General features: G+C 44.1%; 1 pseudogene; it reads right to left on the reverse strand.

Moving 5' to 3' along the window:
- Positions 1-6,267: 6,267 nt before the first annotated feature.
- LOC109081773 lies at positions 6,268-8,631 on the reverse strand (annotated as a pseudogene).
- Positions 8,632-9,071: the final 440 nt, after the last annotated feature.

Below are 9,071 nucleotides of genomic sequence, written 5' to 3' on the forward strand. Positions count from 1 at the left end.
CTAATATGTTTATTGAACCTTGAATTGTCAAACTCCACACCTAAATTCCTCACATAAAGGGGAACAAAAGGTTGAAGATATCCAAGATATGTTGAATACAATAACCTGTTTTATCTCTATTTAGAAAGAGAACCATTTTAGGAAGCCAACATTTAAAATCATCCAAAAAGGCAAACTGAGAATTTAAGGCAATTTGATTGTTCTGAGACACTAGTAGGTAAATTTGTGTATCATCAGTGATGCAATGAAAAGAAACACAATGTTTTCTAAAGATAGAACCCAGGGGAAGCATATATAGTGAAAAAAGAGCTGGTGCTAAAACAGAACCCTGTGGCACTCCACAAGCCAGATTTTCTACAGAAGAGGTGACGTTTCCTATTATATATATATGTTCCACCTATGTTCTACAAAATAACCAAGGCACTTCGACAAAAACCCTTTATTTTGTGGAAAACAAGTGATCAATATTACAGAACAGCAATGATTGTAGTACAAAGAAAGATTACAAATAAAATTTCTGAAGTTTCCAACAGTCAACAATTATTAGGAAATATACAGGCCCTTGCTTTGAATGACTTCAGCACATCTGCGGCCACAGGACATCACTAGTTCCCTTTCAGTCTGTCACTCTCGATGCCATGTCGGTGACCGGCGAAAATGGGATATCGCTTCGATAGACCAATCTACTTCGAGTGTAAACTAAACGAGCCAATGCACATTGGCATGCAATTATTCCATCCAGCTGCCGCTGATCACAGCGTGAGTATAATAAAGTAGCAGGTGCAATGCATACCAGCTTTTCGCTTCGGAGCCGAGCTTTAGTATCATTCTGCTCAACTGTGTCTACTGTGAACTACAAGTTCAGCACGCTCTCGGGAAGCTTTGTGTGTTGGCGAGACGGCGCTTCAGTGGTGGTCATTCCAGCGTCGAGTGGATTGCACACTTTTCTGTGGTTTGCGTTCGAAGGACGGGTATATCAGTACAAGGTCCTGCCCTTCTGGCTGTCCCTGCCTCCCCCGTGTCTTCACGAAAGTTACGGAGGTGGCTCTTGTTCCCCTCAGAGAGCAGGGTGTTCGCATTCTCAACTATCTAGACAATTGGGTGATACTAGCACAATCTTGGGATCAGTTGTGCGAGCACAGGGACCTGGTGCTCTGGCAACTCAGCCTGTTGGGCCTTCGGGTCAACTGGGAAAAGAGCAAACTCTCGCCGACGCAGAGGATCTCTTTTCTCGGTATGGAGTTGGATTCGGTCGAACAGACAGCACACCTCACAGAGGAACGTGCGCGGTCGGTGCTAGCCTGCTTGAATACATTCGGCCTGTTACATATGAGACCGCTCCAGCACGGGCTTTATGGCAGAGTCCCGAGGTGGGCGTGGAAGCGCGGCACTCACCGGGTCCAAGTTACACCGGCCTGTCGCCAAACCCTCACCCTTTGGTCAGATCTTGCAGGGGTGCCCCTAGAGCAGATCTCCAGGCATTCTGTGGTTTACATGGATGCCTCCACCACCGGCTGGGGGGCCACGTACAATGGGCATGCAGTCTCAGGGGTTTGGACGGCGCCTTGCCTCGAAACTGTCTCAAAGGTCCCGTATGAGGCAAGCACGTGCTGGTCCAAATGGACAACACAGCGACCGTTGCGTACATCAACTGAGAAGGTTGTCTGCGCTCCCGTCGCATGTCACAACTCGCCCGCCACCTCCTCCTTTGGAGTCGGAAGGTTCTGAGGTCACTTCGTGCCGTTCACATTCCGGGCCTGCTCAACCGTACAGCCGACGAGCTGTCTCGAGCAATGATCCCGGGAGAATGGCGACTCCATCCCCTGACGGTCCAGCTGATTTGGAGACGGTTCGGAGCCGCTCAGGTAGACCTGTTTGCTTCTCCAGAGACCACTCACTCTGCCACTCCCACTCACTGCCAGTTGTTCTACTCCCTGACCGACGGAACTCTTGGCACGGACACACTGGCACACAGCTGGCCACAGGGCCTACGAAAATACTCGCACAGACACTGTGCAAAGTCCGGAAGGATGGGGAGCGAGTCTTGCTAGTGGCGCCGTATTGGCCCACTCGGACCTGGTTCCCCGAACTAGTGCTCCTCGCCACAGCCCCTGTTTGGCCGATTACTCTGAGGAAGGATCTACTGACTCAGAGACGGGGCACCGTTTGGCACCCGCGTCCAGACCTTTGGAAACTCAATGTCTGGTCCCTGGACTGGACGCGGAGGTTCTAGGTGACCTACCCCAGGAGGTAGTGAACACCATCACTTCAGCAAGAGCACCGTCTACAAGACACACTTACGCCTTGAAGTGGAACCTGTTTGTCGAGTGGTGTTGTTCTCGCCGAGAAGACCCCCAAAGATGCCCGATTGCGGTCCTGCTTTCCTTTCTTCAACAAGGGCTGGAGCGAAGGCTGTCTCCCTCCACCCTCAAAGTCCAGGTGGCCGCTATTGCTGCGTACCATAACCCCATAAATGGGAAGTCTTTAGGTAAGCATGACCTCGTCATCAGGTTCCTTAGAGGGGCCAGGAGGTTAAATCCTTCCCGGCCCCCCTCCATACCCTCTTGGGACCTGACTCTGGTGCTGAAATCACTACAGCAGGGCCCATTCGAGCCTTTGCATTCAGTCGAGCCAAAGTTTCTTTCATTAGAAACTCTGCTCCTGCTTGCACTGGCCTCCATCAAGAGGGACCTGCACGCATTTTCGGTCGATGATTCATGCCTGGAGTTTGGGCCGGCTGACTCCCAGGTAATCCTGAGGCCCCAGCCCGGCTACGTTCCCACTACACCCTTCAAAGACCAAGTGGTGAACCTGCAAGTGCTGCCCCTGGAGGAGGCAGACCCAGCCCTGGCTTTGCTCTGTCCCATCCAAGCACTGAGATGCTATGTAGACTGGACACAAAGATTCAGGACCTCAGATCAGCTCTTTGTCTGTTACGGAGGCCGGCAGAAGGGGAATCCCGTCTCTAAGCAGAGGATGGCCCACTGGATTGTGGATGCCATAGCCCTGGCTTATCAGGCACAGGGTGTGCCCTGCCCGTTCAGGTTGCGAGCTCACTCAACTAGAAGTGTTGCATCCTCCTGGGCACTGGCTCGTGGTGCCTCGCTGACAGATATTTGTAGAGCTGGTATCCTCCTGTGTTCTCACCTCAAACAGGTAGTGGCACAGACGCGGCGGAACATCCAGCGCCAGGCCTTCATGATGAATCCGTGAGAACCATGGAAGGCTGGGTTCCATATTGAGACCTAAGCGGTACTCGTATGCATATAGTCCACGGTATAGCCTTAGAGCCCGTGTTTCCCCGGCAGACTTCTGCCTTTCCAAGAGGGTTTGAATCACCTCAAATGTCTCCATATACACCTAAATGGCTGCTATATGTGTATTTGCTCCCGAGACCTCCTTCAGGAAGAATGGGGCTTCCGCAGCGTCCCTGTTCCAAGCGGAACGGGTACGTTTTCCCAATGTTATCCAATCTCACCAAGTGAGGTAGTGCTTTGACAATGGTGAGTGGAACTACTTGTTCCGAGCCCTGGCCTACACCTAATAGGGGTGCAGGCAGCTCGCAAAGGGCACTGGAAGGGGCAGCACCCATGGCGCTTTGGTAGGGATCCCATTTTCATCGGTCACTGACATGGCGTCGAGAGTGACCGACTGAAAGGGAACGTTTCGGTTACATATGGTAACCCTCGTTCCCTGAAGGAGGGAACAGAGACGCCACGTCCCATCGCCATGGTTGCTGTACCACCGCTGAGCTGCCGGTTCTCCGGCTCGGCTCCTCAGCGAAAACCTGGTATGCATTGCACCTGCTGCCTTATTATACTCACGCTGTGATCAGTGGCATCTGGATGCAATAATTGTATATATACAGTGGTGTGAAAAATTGTTGGCCCCCTTCTTGATTTCTTAATTATTTGCATGTTTGTCACATTTTAATGTTTCAGATCATCAAACAAATTTAAATATTAGTAAAAGATAACACAAGTGAACACAACATGCAGTTTTTAAATAAAGGTTTTTATTATTAAGGGAAAACAAAATCCAAAACTACATGGCCCTGTGTGAAGAAGTGTTTGCCCCCTAAACCTAATAACTGGTTGGGCCACCCTCAGCAGCAACAACTGCAATCAAGCGTTTGAGATAACTTTCAATGAGTCTGTTACAGCACTGTGGAGGAATTTTGGTCCACTCATCTATGCAGAATTGTTGTAATTCAGCCACATTGGAGGGTTTTCGAGCATGAACCGCCTTTTTATGGTCATGCCACAGCATCTCAATAGGATTCAGCTCAGGACTTTGACTAAGCCATTCCAAAGTCTTCATTTTGTTTTTCTTCAGCTATTCAGAGGTGGACTTGCTGGTGTGTTTTGGATCATTGTCCTGCTGCAGAATCCAAGTTCGCTTCAGCTTGAGGTCACGGACAGATGGCCGAAGATTCTCCTTCAGGAGTTTTTGGTAAACAGCAGAATTCATGGTTCCATTTATCACAGCAAGTCTTCCAGGTGCTGAAGCAGCAAAACAGCCCCAGACCATCACACTACCACCACCATATTTTACTGTTGGTATGATGTTCTTTTTCTGAAATGCGGTATTACTTTTATGCCAGACGTAATGGGGGACACAACTTTTGTCTCGTCAGTCCACAGAGTATTTTCCCAAAAGTCTTGGGGATCATCAAGATGTTTTCTGGCAAAACTAAGAAGAGCCTTTATGTTCTTTTTGCTCAGCAGTGGTTTTCGTCTTGGAACTCTGCCATGCAGACCATTGTTGCCCAGTCTCTTTCTTATGGTGGAATCATGAACACTGACCTTAACTAAGGCAAGTGAGGCCTGCAGTTCTTTGGATGTTGTTGTGGGGTCTTTTGTGACCTCTTGGATGTTTTTGCCATTTCTGAATAATGGCTCTCACTGTGGTTCGCTGGAGTCCCAAAGCTTTAGAAATGGCTTTATAACCTTTTCCAGACTGATAGATCTCAATCACTTTCTTTCTCATTTGTTTCTGAATTTCTTTGGATCTCAGCATGATGTCTAGCTTTTGAGAACCTTTTGGTCTACTTCACTTTGTCAGGCAGGTCCTATTTAAGAGATTTCTTGATTGCGAACAGGTGTGGCAGTAATCAGGCCTGGGTGTGGCTAGAGAAATTGAACTCAGGTGTGATAAACCACAGTTTTAACAGGGGGGCAAACACTTCTTCACACAGGGCCATGTAGTTTTGGATTTCGTTTTCCCTTAATAATAAAAACCTTCATTTAAAAACTGCATGTTGTGCTTACTTGTGTTATCTTTGACTAATATTTAAATTTGTTTGATGATCTGAAACATTAAAGTGTGACAAACATGCAAAAAAATAAGAAATCAGGAAGGGGGCCAACACTTTTTCACACCACTGTGTGTGTGTGTGTGTATATATATATATATATATATATATATATAGTGTGTGTGTGTGTGTGTGTGTGTGTGTGTGCGTGTTTGTGTATATATATATATATATATATATATACACACACACACACACACACATATATATCACATCACCTGACATGTCTGTTCAATGAAATGAGGGGCTGAGGTGGGTGTGGCCTTTTGTTTGAGGGTGCAGCAATCCTTTCAGGAAGCATTGAAACCTGGGACATAGTGCCACCAATTGGTAAGAAAAATATCAGTTTTTAACATGATTAAATTTATATAACTTTATGTAAAAATTAAGGGTGACCCCGAATAGTGGAAGATTCAATGCTTCGATAGGAGGAGTCTGATTCGAATACCAATCTCACAGGTGAATATTCGCAGGGTGTTATGATCATGCCATTTTGGCTATATGTGCTCAAATGTCTGATTTCACATAGAACTTCTGTTTTTTCAGTTGAATATCGCCAAGATTCGAAAATTCCTATGAAAGGACTATGAAAATCCTTAGTCTGGGACACCCCTAGTGGTTTGTTGCCTCAGGGTAACATTGTGCAGTTAGTTATGTTAAGAAATTTGAGGACATTTCTCTCTTCACTTTACTACTCCTAAAATATTTTAAACCGCAATTATTTTAATATAATTATTATACAAGCAGGTTCTATGACTTCATATTAATACACTTAATTTATTTGTACTTGCAGTAACTGACACAACTGTACTTTTTTAGACCAAGTGAACTGCAAGAAGGTGAGAAAGAAATGCCATACTTTCCTTTGAATACTCATATTCTCATATTCTTATTCATAATCTACTGTAAAATCTTAATTTTTCAAAGAAACAGCTCATGTTTGCAGTGGCTCTATGGATGTTACAGACTTACCAGGCTTCATCTGGAGTTTATAACTTTCACTTGCTGATGTACAACATAGAATATCCTCAAATACAAAGTAAAATTTCACAATCACTGTACAAGGACAAAGAAAGCAATAGATCAGTGGCTCTTCAAGAAAAGCTCTTATAAACATTTAATAATATATATCTATCAATTGATCATTTACCTTCTGGAAAAAGATTGAGGTATTCTGATGATGGTTTAAATATTTTTAGAGTTAGTATGTGTTTAGCAGATTTTCTAAACCATTTATAAAACAGTGCATAGATAAGAGGATTCATACAGGAATTCATGTACACAATCCAGCATGTTACATTAAATTCAACTGATTCTTTTGTGTCATTTCCTTCAATAAGGATGACTATATAGTAAGGTATCCAACACACAAAGTAAACCATTACCACAATCCCCAAAGTTTTTGCTGCCTTTCTTTGTGATCTGCTGATACCTGTGACACAATTTACAACCTTGGCCTGATATTTCGCAACACAGAAGATTTTCACATATATTGACATGATTATAGAAGAAGGGGCAACAAAAGTGATTATGAGGTCTGTGACAACATGTTCAAATTTGAAAGAAACTGAACAGTCTCCATAACACCTGTCTTGTGTCTCTGGGTAGAACATAGTATTGTATAAGATAATGACAGAATATATGATAGAACATAGCCAGTTTATAATAATACAAAAAACAACTTTATCAGTTGTGACCCTTACTGTGTATCTCAAAGGGTCACTCACAGCAATGTAACGATCTACGGATATAAACACTAAATTACCAAGAGATGCTGAAACAACCACAAAAACGGTAAATAAAAATAGAGAACAAAATGTCTCTCCAAAGTACCAGCATGTTTCTATGAATCTGATACCCATTAACGGTATAACAATCAGTCCCACGATCAGGTCTGCCACAGCCAAAGAGAGAATGAGCAGGTTGGTTGGAGTGTGGAGCTGCTTGAAGTAAGAGATAGAGATGATCACCAGCAGGTTCAGAAACACTGTAAAAACTGATGCTAAAGAAATGAAAATGAACAAAATGACATACTCCACTTCAGGTTTGATATCTTTGAAACAAGATAAATTGTTATTTGGAAAGCAATACTGGATTTCTTGACTTTTGTCCTCCATGATGCTCAATTATCGCAATGTCCTTTCGATTATGTCCTCATTTGTAACCTGCCCCGGATGTCCACTCCGTTCTTCATCAACAAACCTCTTTGAAGCTGTGGTACAATGTTCAGTCTGTCAGTTTGGCTTTCTGCCTTCCTTCACTGCCTTGACTAATTTGTATTACAGAAACAGAGACATCCCATGAAATGTGAGGTTTATTTATACTGCATTAAACCCACCTACTTTGTAAATATTCATAGTATTTAGTAATGAATCAGATAATATGTAACATTGCTGTCAACATTTGAATTTAGATGTTTTTGCAGGTGCACATTAATATTAGTGGTATAAGGAAATTATGATAATGTAGATGTACATTAAAGTTAATATTATCAAAGAAATCAATGACAAAAATGGTTGTTAATCATCATTGACATACGCAAGAGTAAAAATGTGCTTCATGACAGTAATTAAACTTTTTTTTTTTTCTTTTGCAGGGTGCATTGGTTCAACACTAAAACAATTTACTTGCCCTGCCAAAAAGGCTTTCTCCAAACTGGCCAGATACAAACGTTACAGCAATAAATAGTAGATGTTAACAACAAATGTGGCAACGATTCTATTTCAAAGAGAGCGCATGCAGACGAGGAGTTAATCCGCCGCTTGCTTGGCAGCGGAGCAGGCGTAATATATTCACTGACAGAAGTCCTAAAATAAACACACACATTTGTTAATAGATGATTGAGCCACATTTATTATTATTTGTGTTTCAAACTTATATATACATACACACACACACACACACACACACACACACACACAAACACACACACACATATATATATATATATATATATATATATATATATATATATATATATATATATATATATATATATATATATATATATGCATGTATACATTTTTATGTATAAATTATATATATAATTAATATTAATTAATTTGAATATCAACACCACGCCACCGGCGGTAGTTGGTCCATTACCACCGCCATGGTAAAAATCTGCCACCGTCACAGCCCTAGTGCTAGCCAGGCTCACACTGTGCTGCGGGACCAGTGGAATTACCAATATACCTGCAGTGGGGCAGCGAGGTGGAACACAGGGACCCGGCATGGGCAGCTTGTGGACAGACTGAAGCTGGGTCTGAGTGTGCGGTGCAACACTTACCAGGTTCCATGGATGGTGTGTTCACCATCTCCCCTGAAGAGCGGCTATCAGGGCGGCTGCCCTGCGACCTGCTCCACGGCACTGCTTAGCTGTAGGAGTGGTGAGGGAGGAGGAGCTAGCTGGCCAGTTCCTGTCAGTAAAATGTGCCATCCATGACCTGGTGAGCTCCTTATGCACCACTGGGAAGAATGGCACCAGAGTGGGGCCCTGAAAATCAGCACGGACCACCCCAAGAAACCAGTCATCCAACCTTGAAGGTCTCCGCCTCTATCATCTCTGGATCCAATTCAGGCTTTGCTAATGTCCGGAGGGTGGCAGCGCAGCCGAATCTTCCTCTCCAAAAAGCTCCGTCTCGCCCTCCAATGCAGTGATCAACATCCAATCGTCGGGAGGAGCCCCAAAGGATACAGCTGGTACACTCCTTTCAGAGGGCCCAGCACATCCCTTAGGGAACTCAACTGGTTGCAG

The sequence above is a fragment of the Cyprinus carpio genome, chromosome A10 (genome assembly GCF_018340385.1).
Source record: "Cyprinus carpio isolate SPL01 chromosome A10, ASM1834038v1, whole genome shotgun sequence".
NCBI lineage: Eukaryota > Metazoa > Chordata > Actinopteri > Cypriniformes > Cyprinidae > Cyprinus > Cyprinus carpio.